Genomic DNA, 15417 nt, shown 5'->3' with positions numbered 1-15417 from the left:
GTAAACTTTTGACAACCATTTCTGAGAAGTAAATAGGTACATTTAACCACTGTGTATGAGCCCATACAGCTGTGATGTTCTGACTAACAGTATATGCTAAACTCTAAGAAGAAAGGTGGCCAAGTCCAGAGTCTTCACAGTTATGGCTTCTATTCTCTAGCATCTGCTCATAGCGATGGTGACATAAACTGGCTACTGAGCTTTTGCAGAAGATGTATAAAAAATCATCTGAAAACATGTGGCTTGGTTGCTGTGTATTATGTGGTTTCATGTGGCTCAGTTATTCTTTTTTATGTGCTGATATCTGAGGGTTTCTAACAAGCAATCTGATTATTGTATTGGGATCATTGATTGTTTTATCAATAGCTGTTATCAGTTATAGGAAAGATGATATAGAAATGTATGGGAAAGAGAGAAAGAGAGATCCCTTACATAGATTCTGTAATGGAAAATAGACAGGCTTAGGGTTAATGTTCTTTCTTTTTCTTTAACCCCCTGGCTAAGCCAAGTAGAAACCTTGGTCTAGCAAACTGGAGAAATAGCAATTAAGATTGTGCTATTTCTGTAATTATAATACGATGTTTGGAGACATAAAAATATGCATTGGGCTTAAAGAGAGATATTTGAGTGCACTTCCAGGTTCATTATTTATCTTTCATATCTTTTAACCACCTGACGAATTTAGGGCATGCCATCTCATAGGTCCCTGCCAGTTAGGAGGGGCCATAACTTCGACCTTTGTTACTTGGGGGGAAGAGGCGTAACTTGGACCTTCTAAATCCAGTCCTCACCAATCTTGTAGGGAAGGTAGAGGAAATTCAGCTGTAAATCCCCTGCAAGTTTGGTGTCTCTAGCATGTTGGGGGTCCATTCTACCACATCACAAACCTCATGAACCTCATGTTTGGTGGCTAAAAGTTTGTGACAGTTCGTGGTTCATGAACCGGGCATACCACGAACCATACTGCATTTTCCTAGTTTGTGCCCATCCTTATTCTTACAGTTTTTATTTCATTTTATTTTGACATCAAGTTGCAGTTGACTTATGGTGTCCCCATAAGCTTTTCAAGGCAACAGATAAACAGAGATGGTTTGCCAGTGCCTGCCTCTGCATAGCAACCCTAGACTTCCTTGGAGGTTTCGCATCCAAGTACTAAACAGGGCTGACCCTGCTTAGCTTCCAAGATCTAACGAGAATGGACTAGTGTTGGGATATTGCAAGTTCACTTCCTTCAGTCATGAAAGAGTTAACCTGTTTGTTTATGTATGCTAATTCTTAGCTAGTTAACTTAGGACCAAATAGACACCTATTTCCCACCAGAGAAAGTGAGGTGATATTCCTAATGAAATGGGATCAGGACCAGCTATTGGATGATCAATTTTATTGGGGTGCTACATGCATTTTGTCGTGTACACAGGAAGTTGGGGGCTTTGGGGAAACTTTCTGTCTCCTTTGTTCTCACACGAGATCTAGCAAACACACTGACAAGATGTAGAATAGAAAGGCTAGTCAGGATCTTTGCTATTTTCATGTAAACCTTTTTTCCCTTATGTCCTAGTAACGTCTTTCTCTTAAACTAAATACGCATGTGTGGCTGCCTTCCTTCTTTTTACTCTGCTGACTATCCAGCAGCTAGAACACCCAGGTAAGGGTGGGGTTTTATTTACTGTCCCTGAAACTGCTGTCCCAGGTGAGAGGTGGGGTGTGTGTGTGCCTAATTCATCATGTTATTTTCCAATTTGCTGGGGAATTGCCCAGCTGGATAGTTGAAGAATATTAACCGACTGAAATTTATCCCAACTATATTGCCTTAGTATTTGTGAGAGTACACAGCTGTATAATGTGACCTTCAAAAGCTTACTTTGTGTACTCCAGCACACAGCCCACTTACCTCGGACCAAGACGGTCAACCAGATACCAAAATGTAAATGAGATATAGCACTGCTTGATGGAACAGATAAAGTAATGCCAATCTGCTCTAAGCACAGCTCACAAGATATAATTTGCACATCCTATAATGTAAGCACCAAGGAGCTCCTTTGTCCATAGCAATGTGCTTGAACTCTGAGATTCAAATATGGTACCTTGTTGCAGAAACCTGTAGTGATCAGTGTTCCCTCTAAGCTGAGTTAGTGTGAGCTAACTCACAGTTTTTTAGCCTCCGGTTCACACATTTTTGTCTTCGCTCAGGAAGGATGGCTCCAGAGCAAACTAATTAATGCAGTAGCTGAATTACTTACTCACAAATTTAGTGCCGGTAGCTCACAAAGTAGAAATTTTGCTCACAAGACTCCACAGCTTAGAGGGAACATTGGTAGTGATGTGACTGGGATGCCTTGAAGGTCCTTTTCAGCCTATGACCCCAAGTTCTAAAACTTCTTCTCCCTGGAGGTGAGACAAATTCATTCCTTATAGGCCTTCACAACTAAGCTGAAGCCATCATTGTACTGACTTCAGGGGAAGGGCTGTGGCTCAATGGTAGATCATCTGCTTTGCATGTACAGAGTCTTGGGTTCAAGGACCAGGTAGTAGGTGATGTGAATGACTGAGAGCCTAGAGAGCCGCTGCCAGTATGAGTAGACAATACTGACTTTGATGGGTCTGATTCAGTATAAGGCAGCTTCTTATCATCGTACTAGAAGGCCCTGGAGATGAACTGCCGGATTGGGAGACCATAGCCGTTCGTTTTTAGTGTAGTATTTATATTCATAAACATTTATATATTCATAAACCTCACTTTAACTACCACAACTACCCTGAGTGTAGAACTGGGACTGGGATTTAGTTCCCTGCTTCTCGTGACTTTGGAACTCTCTCCTCTCCTCTCCCCTCGGGAGGGGCCAGCGGCTCAGTGGCAGAGCATCTGCTTGGCATGCACCAAGGTCCCAGGTTCAATCCCCAGTGTTTCCAGGTAAAAGGACCAGGTGAGAGTAGGAGATGACGTGAAAGACCTTCACCTGAGACCAATGCTCCCTCTAAGCTGTAGAATCTTGTGAGCAAAAATTCTACTTGGTGTCATAGTAGATAACTCAATGAAAATGTCTAGACAGTGTACAACTGCAATAAGAAACGCCAACACTATGCTGGGGCTTATTAGGAAGGGAACTGAAAACAAATCAGCCAGTATCATAATACCCCTGTATAAATCAATGGTGCGACCTCATTTGGAGTACTGTGTACAGTTCTGGTCACCACACCTCAAAAAGGATATTATAGCATTGGAAAAAGTGCAGAAAAGGGCAACTACAATGATCAAAGGGTTGGAACATTTTCCCTATGAAGAAAGGTTAAAACGCTTGGGGCTCTTTAGCTTGGAGAAACAACGACTGAGGGTTGACATGATCGAGGTTTATAAGATTATGCATGGGATAGAGCAGGCAGAGAAAGAAGTCCTTTTCTCCCTTTCTCACAATACAAGAACTCCTGGGCACTCGATGAAATTGCTGAGCAGTCAGGTTAGAACAGATAAAAGGAAGTACTTCTTCACCCAAAGAGTGATTAACACATGGAATTCACTGCCACAGGAGGTGGTGGCGGCTACAAGCATGGACGGCTTCTAGAGGGAATTAGATAAGCATATGGAGCAGAAGTCCATCAGTGGCTATTAGCCACAAGGTATAGATAAGAACTCTCCTCTGGGGCAAGTGATGCTCTGTATTCTTGGTGCTTGGGGGGGGGCAACAGTGGGAGGGCTTCTAGTGTCCTGGCCCCACTGCTGGACCTTCTGATGGCCCCTGGTATTTTTGGCCACTGTGACAGAGTGTTGGACTAGATGGGCCATTGGCCTGATCCAACGTTGGCTTCTGTTATGTTCTGCTATGTTATTTTTAATTATTGTTGCTTTTCATTGTAATTTATTAATCTAACACCACAACTCCTAAACAGAGTTACACCTCTTTAAAGCCACTGAAGTCAAGGGTATGAGACTGTTTAGGATTGCCCTGGTTAACTTTGATTTTTATCATTAGCACCTTGGGGACCTTTTTGACTTTCTATAGAAAGGCTGATGGCGGTGGAAAGTGCCATCCAGTCACAGCTGACTAATGGTGACCTTGTAGGATTTTCAAGGCTAGAGACATTCAGAGGTGGTTTGTCATCGCCTGCCTCGTGTCACAACCCTGGTATTCCTCGGAGGTGGTCCCCCAACCAAATACTGGGCAAGGCGGCCCCTGCTTACCTTCTGAGATCTGACAAGACTGGGCTAGGATGAGCTGTCCAAGTCAGGGCAAAAGACTCATAGTGACAGCAAAAAGCATTTGCTATTTTATTTGCTACCACACATAACTATTGCCTACTTGGGAAAAAAAAAACTCTTCCATTTGCTTGGCTCATCTAGTTACGAATGAAGACGGGTGTGCCTATAAGTCACTACGCTTTTACTCATGAAGTGAAATTAGAGTTTTCACAATCCCGGACGCTGCTAATTTGTTCTGTCATGCACAAGTTGTTGGGATGGGTGCACTTTATGAGTCAACTATCAACACATCGTTTGTAGAAATGGTAATGCACGTCTGAAGAGGAGTTACCCCATATGAAGCCCAGGATGGCCTTGGACCCTCATATCTGCAGGACTGACTCTCCTCCTATGTTCTGCCACAACAGCTCTGCTTATTTTTCTGGGCCTTCTGCAGGTGCCACCCTGCCAATGGGCAAGATACATGTGCTTTCTCTGTTGTAGCCCTCCACTTTGTGGAATGGCCTGTCTCTGGTAGGGTTGCCAACCTCCAGGTGCAGCCTGGAGATCTCCCAGAATCACAACTGATCTCCAGATGAGAGATCCATTTCCCTAGACAAATTTCTGCTTTGGAGGGTATAGCATTATACCCCATGGAGGACTAGTTGCTCCCCAAACTCTACCTTCCCCAGGCTCCACCCACCAAATTTACAGGAATTTCCCAACCTAGAGTTGGCAATCTACACCTGAAGAGGTCAGAAAAACTTTCTATGATTTTCCAAATCTAATAGTGCCTAATGTATATGTCAGGCTCCCTATGCAATGTACAGCTTGCCTGCCATTGAGAGAGGGGGTTCCTCTCTCTTTGATGTGTCAGAGGCTTGTCACCTTAGATGGGCCAAATGTCCTGGCTTATAAATGTCTGTTATTCTGTTTTTCTTGCAATGTAGAGGCTACGTGTCTGAGGGGGGGGGGTAGGCAACTGTTAGTTTTGGTTGGAGGGATGCTCTGGGAGAGGTACGTGCTTAGTGGGGGGGCAGTTGATTGTTAATTCTGACAGGCAAATACTGTGGGGTGATTGGGTCCTGATCTTTAGTGCCCTTACTTGAATCCACTAATCTGTAACCTTCGCACATTCAACTTCAGTTCTAACAATAGCTCAAGTCCAGTATGGTATTTATCAAAGTCTCAATAAAGTGAGCTTTCTTCGAAGTGACTGGTGTTGAGAACAGATTTAACCAGGATCCTGACAGTATATAGGTGGTGTTTGTGGATTAATAGCCTACATTAATATCTTTGGTTATCAATTTTGTTGAAGTTTCCAGTGGATGATTCCTGTCCTGCGAAACAAAACATCATTATTACTTAATGAGAAATCCTGAAAGCCTTACTTAAACGTGTAAATTCTGATTCAGGCAATCTTCTAGGGCTACTCATTTGTTGAAAGGTTACTCACATCATTTTTCGGTCATACTTGTCAGGCAGCTGCAGTGCTTCCACCCATCCTTATTTTAGGCTCCAGTTCCAACAAGATGTGTTGCAGCATGACGATCAGATTTGCTTATTGCCTCATCCGAGTTTGTCCTTGAGCACTGAGAAGAGGCGGATCAAATGGCACAGTCTGTTGGGAATTCTTCCTGTGAGAATCCCAAGTGCTCATTATGCAACTACATGCTTCTCACTGAAATTCAGTTTTATCTGGTGTAGCAACCCTGGAGACGTTTCAGGAGACAATCCTCTGAAAAATTGATAGTCATAGTAAGGTTGCCATTCTCCAGGTGGTTGCTGGAGATCTCCTGGAATTACAGTTGGTCTCCAGGTTACAGAGATCTATTCCTCTGGAGACAATGGCTGCTTTGGAAGGTGGACTCTATGGCATTATATTCCACTGAGGTCCCTCCCAACCCCAAAACACGCAGTATGCAGGCTCCATCCCCAAAACCTCCAGGATCTTCCCAACCCAAATCAGGCAACCCTAAGTCATAGTATGTAGGTCAGGAGCTAGCAACCTTTTCTCTCATGAGAGCTACTTCTGAGTAATGAAACATATCTCAAGTATCCCCCTACACACATATGCATTACCAAGTTATGTTCTGTCCTAGAAACAGAACATGGACTAAGAAGAGCACCAGAAATGAAGCTATTGTCTAATAAAAAAAAATATTACTTTAAAAAAAAGTCTGGAGCAGATCTGTTCACAACCTTTTCCCGGGTGTTCTAAGGGAAGAACAAGCTAGTATCAGCTACCTGTTGGAGACCCCCTGCCCTGGCCCAGGAGTTTTCTACACAGGGACAAGCATGTGTAGTTGCCCCATTGCTGCTGCAGCTGCCAATACTGTTATGTATTCAACTACATACGGCAGAGCTTGAGTCAAAAGCTCTATCTTGCCCCAGTATCCAGAAGTATACAATCTGATTGGGCGCTCCAAACAGCTTACCAATCAGAGCATCAGAAAAGGTTCTGGAGGGAAACCTGTTTGTTGGTTGTTATCTATGCTTAAGGATTGGTTGTTATCTGACAGATGGGCGTGGTTACCCAAGCCCGGACAGTTTAAAAGTGAGCCTGTTGCTCCCTTGTTTGTGTTCGTTCTTCACCTATCTAATAAAGCTGAATCACTGTTTTGGAAAAGCTGTGTTGAGTCTCGTACTTAACAAATACAGTGGCAATGGGGCTTCCATATGGGAGCTTTCCCCATGGGTTTACTGCCTGGTCCCCTGGCATGGATCATTCCCCCCCACACACACCACCAGAGCCTTTTCATATTTTTTAAAGTTGGCAATTAAATATCATTATATCTAGGACTGTTTTTGTAGAAAAGGCCGAGCAGGAACTCATTAGCATAATAGGCCACACCCAACAGCAGAAATTCATTAGCATATTCGGCCACCCCCCATGTCACCAGAAGTGTGGTCATCCAGCCACACCCACCTTTTGCTTCTTATTCTGTTTACTTTTTTGTTGTCAAAATGGTTTTGACAAAACCAAAAAACACATTATTTTCTGTCCCATCTATACAAAATCTTTCCTGAACCAATATCTTATGTTCAACAATTATTCCCACACTGGATAAAAAGCCTCCGGCTCACAAGCAGTGGGGCCAGCAGGCGGCAAGGGAGCCCAAGTGTGGTGGTATTGCTGTGGCAAGCAGGGGGCGCTGCTCTCTCCGTGGGCGGAGGGCGGACCAGCACTCTTGAGGGCTGGTTGGGAAACTAGCGGAGCGGAGGAAGGAAAGAGACACACATGTAAGGCAGGGAGGAGGAGGAGAAGTGGTGGTTAGAAAAGGACCCGAACAGCACTACCCGGGCTCGGCTGCTGCCCCGGCAAGATGCTCCAGCCTTAGATCACTCACTGGGCACTCTTGGCTCATCATCTCCCTTCCCATATTGCCTTCCCTACTGGGCAGGCTGTGGCTCCCCCCAGAGGTCTGCGCTCCAGGTGGTTGCCTTAGTTGGTCAGGCCTAATGGTAGAGCTGGCTCTGGACTCAGAGGATCCCCCCCTCGATGTGAAACTCACCCAGACATGGTCTGAGGCCAACAAAGGAGGCAGTGGGACGATGCAAGGGTGGCGGGGAACCCTGGCAGTCGCCCCAGAGGACGGCAGAGACACGGCTGCCGGCCTGACAGAACTGAGCAGAGTGGCACGGCCAGGAGAGCACACGGGGAGAGCCAGGCCCCACCAGCAAAGGGTGCTCCGTGGTGGGCGCAGACCGGCTGAAGAGCAGCAACCGCCTACAGAGACAAAACCTGGGCCAGCGGAGCAAGAACAAGGAGAAGCCAGAAGGGAAGTGAGGCCAGGGGCACCTGGGCAGATGTGCCTGGGCAGGGGCAAGGGAGGAGGCGGGGTGGGCTCAGAAGCCAGCTGGAACACTGTTCCGGGGTGTTCCACCCCCCAAATAGCTCTGATTATATCAATATAATGTTATAACAATATGTCTAACAGATTATCTGAATCCCCAGCTTTCTTTTTCTTTTTCTTTTCTTTTTTAAAAGTAAACCTCCAGCCCGGTTAGTTGTGGAGATACATCTTTCCCTTATAGCTTTGCAAAGAAAGGGGATAGAGACTTACTTTTTAAAAAGATATAAGATAAGAATTCAGAGAATCTGAGGCACATATAATGCTATATCAATATAAAAATATTCAGTTGCTGAATAAAGATGGCCACTGTGGGGGGACCAGAAAAAATCCAAACTTTCCTGCCCACACACAGCATCCATCCAGGCTTTATTGTGATTTTCCCCAAAACTTTGGACCAAAGCAGGTTTGGGAAAGATTGCAGCAAAGCCAGAGAAACCTTAGAAGGTGCACAAATATACCATGATGTCGTGTGGAAGCCCCCACCCCTGAACACCCCCGCTTCCCAACAGCAAATAACCTATGTGAAAATGGCCATAGACTCTATTGCCTTAAAACAGACTCACAAGCTACATAATTAATTTTATCTGTTTTGTTAAAACATTTATATCCTTTCTTTCCGCTTGGTTCAAGGTCGGTGTCATGCTCACTTGTTCACACATTTGTAAAGACACTAGTGTAGGAGCTCCGATTGTCTGGGCTACAGGTCCCCAGACACATATGGGCAGGTGTTTAAAGATGTATGTGCATGACACAGATACATTATTGGAAACAGTAGGCTAACAGTTGTTTCTTGCCACAGCTCAAATGTGTCATCTCCCCCTGGTTTCCTGTATATGGAACTGATAGGCCATCTGACCTCCTGAAACACTAATATTATCCTTTGACTGTATAATATCATTCCACAGTTCATTACAAATACGGAACAATAGAAGTCTTCTTACACGTGAGTCATTGGAGGAATCCTGCTTGTCGGCATTTCTTTTGGATGACCATCTGACACGATCACTGTATTATGTGGTGGCGTGAATGTGAAAAGACACACTAAGGCTCATGTGATCTCAGACAGAGCATCCGCGGCCACATAGTTTATAGATGTTGCTAATCTGAACCTATGGAAGGCAAGTGATAACATCATAAATAATACATCGTACAGACATTTCTTTCATTTGGGTTACTGTTATCTTTCAAGAAGTAATTTATGCATACCGTTAGGCTGAATCTGCATGAATATATATGGATCTCTTTAATTTATTGGAAGGTGTGTGTAGAAGGAATGTACAATAGATCCAATATCTGAAGGATGAGGTTGGTGAATGAATGCAGTGATTAATGTGCAGGGTGGGTGAGCTGCTTTACAGGATCCAGGTCCCCAGGGTCATTGTGATGATTCCATGTGGTGGTACACACAGGCCCTTAACAAGACAGACAACCAAAATTTCTGAACAAAGTTTGAGTCCAGTAGAACCTTTGAGACCAACAAAGTTCCCCCCCCACAAAGTATGAACTTTCATGTGCATGCACACTTCTTCAGATACAACGAAATGGAAATTACCAGTCCACACATATAGGTAGAGGGTGAGCAGTAAATTAGCATACAGCATACTGAAGATGATTAACAAATTCAAGGACAAAACAGGAATAACAAGTTTAGTTTATATGGTTACAATTTGTCTGGGTTTAATTCCAGGGAAAACCATAGTGAAGGAAATAAATATGTACGAATTGGAGATTGATGGGCAGATGTTTCCTTGATTGAGACCCTGCCATTATGCGCCATCAGTCTCCTCTCAAGCATGGAAACTCCCTTACAGCATCTTCTTCTTTGAAGTGGGGTAATTGGCTGTCGAGAATTATCTCCCCTGTCCCCAGAAAAATACATTCTAATCTACCATTCCAAATTACGTTATATTCTACTATTCATTATGTTACATTACGATCTACTATTCTAATCTACTATTTCAAATAAGAACTATAATAACATAATGAGGATGTATGGCCCTTCTAGGGGATTGGTGAGAATACAGATGCAAGGACTGAATGTGGTTAGCATATGTAGTGAGATAACAAACCAATATCCCTGTTAAGTCTTGGGGAATTCCATTTTTCTGAGAGTTGTGATAACTTGCAACTCAGCAATGTCCCTTTTCTGTTCCTGAAATTCCTTTGCAACAAAACAGCTACTTGGAGGTCACCCACTGAATGTCCTGGAAAGTTGTTCTCCTACAGGTTTCTCAGTCTTGTGATTCTTGATGTCAGATTTGTTGTCAGACTCCTGCAAAAATCAGAACCAACAAATTGCTTCTTCAGAAGGAAAGTTTATTGATATAGTATTGGCAGAGCATGTCTACTCCAGGTTCTGTGTTAAGACTAAAGTAAAAGCATGGGGTGAATGGATATACAATGTTCAAAGGGGGTCACTGGGCGGGATAGAGCCAATCAGGGCAATAGAAAGGGCCCACCAGAATGTAATGGTCCCACTTTCCCAGAGATGGTGTTACAGGTAGGCACTCAAGGTCAGGCACATAAAACAAATAGATAAAGGAGCATCACTAAGACAGCACGAGAAATGAAACTAAACATTCCAAGCAGTTTCCCCCTCCCTACCAGCTGCTATCTGTGTCCATTTATCCTTTGTCATAGGGTTTGACCTGTTTGCCCTATGTAGAGAACCGAAGGGCACTGTTGGTATTTAATGGCATATGCAATGTCAAATGATGAGCAAGTGAATAAGCCTGAGATGGTGTAGTTGATGTTGTTAGGTCCAGTGATTGTGTTGCCTGAGTGTATATGACAGCAAAGTTGGCATCTGGGTTTATTGCAAGATCTGCTATATGTTCAAATTGTATTACTGTGGGTGAGGAGTTGTTTGAGTTTGGGGGGCTGTCTGTGCACAAGAAAAAAATTGCCATCCAGTACTTGTGAAAGAGAACTCTCATTATCCAGTAGAGGTTGTAAGTCGCTGATGATGGCATTGAATTGTTTTGAGTTGATAGCTGTATGTTACCACTAGTGCCTTGGGTGTGCCTTGCAACAGGTTTTCTCTGGGTACCATTCTGGCTTTGTTAACCTGTTTCTTGACTTCATTAGGTGGAGACTTGAGATCTACATTGTTGTAGATCCCTCAGGTGACAATCTCTGTCTGTAGAACTGGAGCAGATGTGGCTGTAGAGTAGAGCCCGACTGTATACAATGGATTGTTTGGGATGTTTAGGATGCTACCTGGAGGCATGTCGGTATGTTTGTTGGTCAGTGGGTTTCCAGTATAAGGTGATGTCTATGTATCCATTGTGTATTTTTACAGTATTGTTGAGAAAATATATTTCTTGCATTGATTGGTTCATTGTCAGGTTGATGGTGGAGTGAAAGTCATTGTATGCTCGATGGAATATAACTCAAACTTTGTTCTGCTGCTTCAGACCAACATGGCTACCCACCTGAACGAAAATTTCCATTGGTGGGGAAAAAAGGAAAGGATGCTGTTTGCCCAAGAAGAAAAACCATGCTGGGGATCATGGCACCTGTATATACAAATAACCTTTGGGAGAGGAACTGTATTAGGGAGGGTAATTGGGAGAGGTTAAGTGAAAAAGTTGACTGGACCCAACCCAGTAAAAAGAGAGTCCACAGGAAGTCACAGGTAAATGCCAAATAACTCAGCCATGTTAAGCAAACTCACCAACAGGATCAGGCAAATTTATCATGCAGAAGCCAAACAAAGGTGAAGCTGGAGAGGGACTTAAAATTATTTTCCCCAAACATCAATGAAATTGTTGACATTTCAATACCACCTTGAGATCTGGGAGCTAGGCAAACGTCAACAGAATTAGAAGGGGTCTTATTTGGGGTGGGGGGTGGCAGTCAAAGAAAAAGAGCTTTTTTTTCTCCTTTAGAAAAGACGTTCCAAATGTTAGCTCTAAACCTAGGAAGGGAAAACATTCTCCAGTTTTTAAAAAGTTTAAAAAGAAAATACCTCTCAAAATGTGGGGTTCATCTGGTAGGCTTGTACACATTTATCTCTTTAAAAAGATACATATATGCATTTATGCACAGATACATATACTTTACAACTATTTTTAAAAAGGTTTCCAAAACAGTTGTAAAATTGCTCAGGTGTTTTCTTAGCTATGATAATCCTACAAGTTGTTGCTCTAGTAATCAATGTCCAGAATCCTACAAATACCAGCTAACAGGATCCCAGAGCAGAAAGAAACTCTAAAATTAGGATTCATCTCCCTTCTAAGAGGAAGAACCGGCTTTATGCATTCAGCCTGAAATGCGCTGAACACTTTGGTCACAGTTTGCAAGGGCATAGGAAGAAAAAAGTACATATTTTTGGTGGACATCAGTGATAACCTCTCCCCCACACACTCTTAAAATGCTACATTGATCTTTAACTTCAGTCAAAGAGTAATAGGAAAAGTACAGGAGGAAGAGTGGTAAAAGAGTCAAAGAAAGTTAAACATCAATATTAGTGTTCTGACTCAGTTGCTCCTTTTAACAGCTTGCCTGCCTCTCCTTCCGTGCTGTGCTGACCATTACCTCTATTTTGTCCTTCCTACCAAAGTATGTGTTCTGCGAGATCTTCCCCTTCAAACATAGCCACAGGGGTGCGTTCATACACAGCAACCTTCAATTTTCCACTCCACCCCTCGTATTGGATAGGTATCCTGGCCACTGGGAGAGCAATCCCATTGACTTCCTGGAGGTGCCATACCCACCTTTCTTCACCTGGGACAAGATACTTAGGATCCATGAGACAGTGGTGGAGGTTGGTCAACAGAGAGCCAGTGTCTTGCCAGGCTGTAACACCACATCTGTCCACAGTTGACTCCCTTATGTTGGCGCCAAGGGATATATTCAAACTCAGGAGGAATGGGGTGGGGGCCCACTGGAATCATATGGTATAAGCTAGTGTTTGACTTAGGATACCGACTTTCAGTGGGTGCGTTCAGACGGGGCATTTATGCCGGTATAGAAGTCGGTTGGAATCGGTGTACTTACGGGCAATCACATGGCGAACATCTGCCTTCCGTCCCTAACTGTTGCAAACAACTTTAAACCGTTGTATTCTGCTACTAGGTCCCCAAGTGGTGGTATCCTGAGTGCACCAGTTCCAACTGCATTATCCCCATCTGATCGCTCTCCGCCGGTGTCTAGCCACTTCCATTCAGAAGCCCGAGGCTTCCGCTTTTCAGCCGTCATTTTTTTTAAGTCTCCTCGATGTGCGCTTGGGCGAGGCTTTGCCCTGGAGTTTGTAAAAAAAAGAAAGAAAAGGCCTAGTGTAAGGCTTTAGACGAGTCTGGGACCTCACGGAGGCCAGTTTCAGAGTAAAAATTTAAAGGGACATCTTTGCTTCAAGGCATGCTTTCCGGGTTGGGTTGTTCTGCACCTGTGCAAAGATCTTCATTATAAGGAAGCCTGCCTATGCGCATGTGCAAACTGTGTAAAAAAATTTTTAAAACCCGCCGACATGCTCTATTGAGCGCCTGAAGTGTGGACGGGCATAGCACAATGTGCTGCGTAGTCAGGAGGTAAGAGTGATCGCGTTTCTTCTGGATCAAACTGCTCCGGTTCCAACCGGAGCAGTTTATGCCGGCTAAAATGCCCCATCTGGACGCACCCAGTGTGTCTCAACTTACTGCAGGCATAACACCAGGGTGCCTTCTCATCTCCTGTTGGCAACTGCACACCAGCACTTGGCGATTCAGGGCGCTGTTGGTGGGGTGGTCCTTCTTTCACTTCTGGCTGCTCCCCAGACCATGGTGGGAGTTTTGGAGATTCCCCCGGGCTCCAACCATGATAGGTGTTGGCTCTCTGCCCTCCATATGCCTCAGCCAGCCCAAGGGCCAAAAGCTTCCTGAAGGGTAGAAGGGCTCTTGTCTATAAGAGGGAGCCTAATGTGCTCAGGAACGAAAGTCAAGAACCGATAAATGCATATTGAAGCCTTTACGTCACCTAGGGTTTTAACAGCCGCTACTTCAATCCATAGATCTATTAGTCTCTCTACCACTGGGTGCATATTTCTTCGAACAGTCAGGATTTCGTATGGGAGATCTGGAAATATTTGAGTGACAACATCATCTAATTTCAAACCTTTTTGGCTGCAAGCAGTTTCTAAAATTAATTTCTTTGTTTGAACATGCACAATCTCTGCAACGTCATCCGGGATGAAAGCTGGTGAACCGGACCTGCTAACATTTAGTCTGTATGCTGTCGCAACCACTGGACCTGGAAGTTTCAACTCCCCACTCAGCCATGGATTTAAAGCTGTAGTCAGGTTAGTATTCAGTTCAAAGTTTGGTGGAATCCCACAAATCTTAATTTTCCATTCACACACTCTAAATTCTATATAACATTAACTTACTTTTGGACCAGGTTTCATAATTATGTAGCTCCGAAATAGCTTGTTTGTTGTTTTTCACTTCTGCTGCAGCTGAATCTGCAACTGCTTTAATTTCTTCCATGCTCTTAGTTAGATTGTCTATTTTTGATGTCATTGTAGTTATAAGACTCTGGATTTCTTCTTCTTCTTTTTTTTTCCAGTTCTGTAAGAAATCCTTGCATGTTTTGTTTTATATTTTGCAATCGAGCCTTTGTGTTTCCTTTTGCTGGCCCAAGCCTCCTCTCCTTCTGTTTCAAGCAGCAGTTGGGGGGGGGGAGTCTTCGATAGATAATTCCGATTCTTCCTTGGCTGGCGGAGGTCTCTGTGTTTTCTTCTTTTGACCCTTGGGTCGTCCCATGTCAGCCTTCAGGATTAGAGGTTATATTGTTATTTATAATAGGCTTTTAAAATTCTTTTAGTTTAAAACAATGTGGAGGCAGCATCTGGTGCGGGCGTTTGGATCAACGTCCGCCGGAAGTCTCCCCCAGCATAGCTTTTTTCATGGTCAAAGGGGATCTTCTCCTCCCTTTTTCATCTGTGGAAAAGCTGCTTGGATTCAAGCCTGAAGCCCCTCTGTAGTCTTCCCTTCCATTAGAAGCAGCCTGTGTGTGTGCATGAGGGGAGAGGTAACATAAGGTACCACTCCTATGGAGATCTTGATCACAAAATTATGGAAGTCATCTGCCAAAGTGGTGGCTAAGTGCTGGATGGCTCTATATGTCGTGCTGCTTCTACATGGGATTTTTTCCCCTCGTGGAAGGCAGAAAGCTCCAAATTAAATGAGACTATTAGGGCTGCTGACTCAGGGTTGGGAAATTCATGGAGATTTTGGACATGGAACCTGGGGAGGTCTGGGGAGGGGAGGAAGCTCAGCAGAGTATAATGCAGAAGAATAAGGAGGAGAAGCTGGTTTTATACCCCACCTTCACTACCCGAAGGAGTCTAAGAGTGGCTTACAATCACCTTCCCTTCCTCTCTCCACAACAGACACCCTGTGAGGGCGG

The sequence above is a fragment of the Gekko japonicus genome, unplaced genomic scaffold, assembly GCF_001447785.1.
Source record: "Gekko japonicus isolate JY-2015 unplaced genomic scaffold, Gekko_japonicus_V1.1 scaffold417, whole genome shotgun sequence".
Lineage (NCBI taxonomy): Eukaryota > Metazoa > Chordata > Lepidosauria > Squamata > Gekkonidae > Gekko > Gekko japonicus.
The sequence above is the reverse complement of the archived record's forward strand: the minus strand, read 5'-3'. Positions refer to the sequence as shown.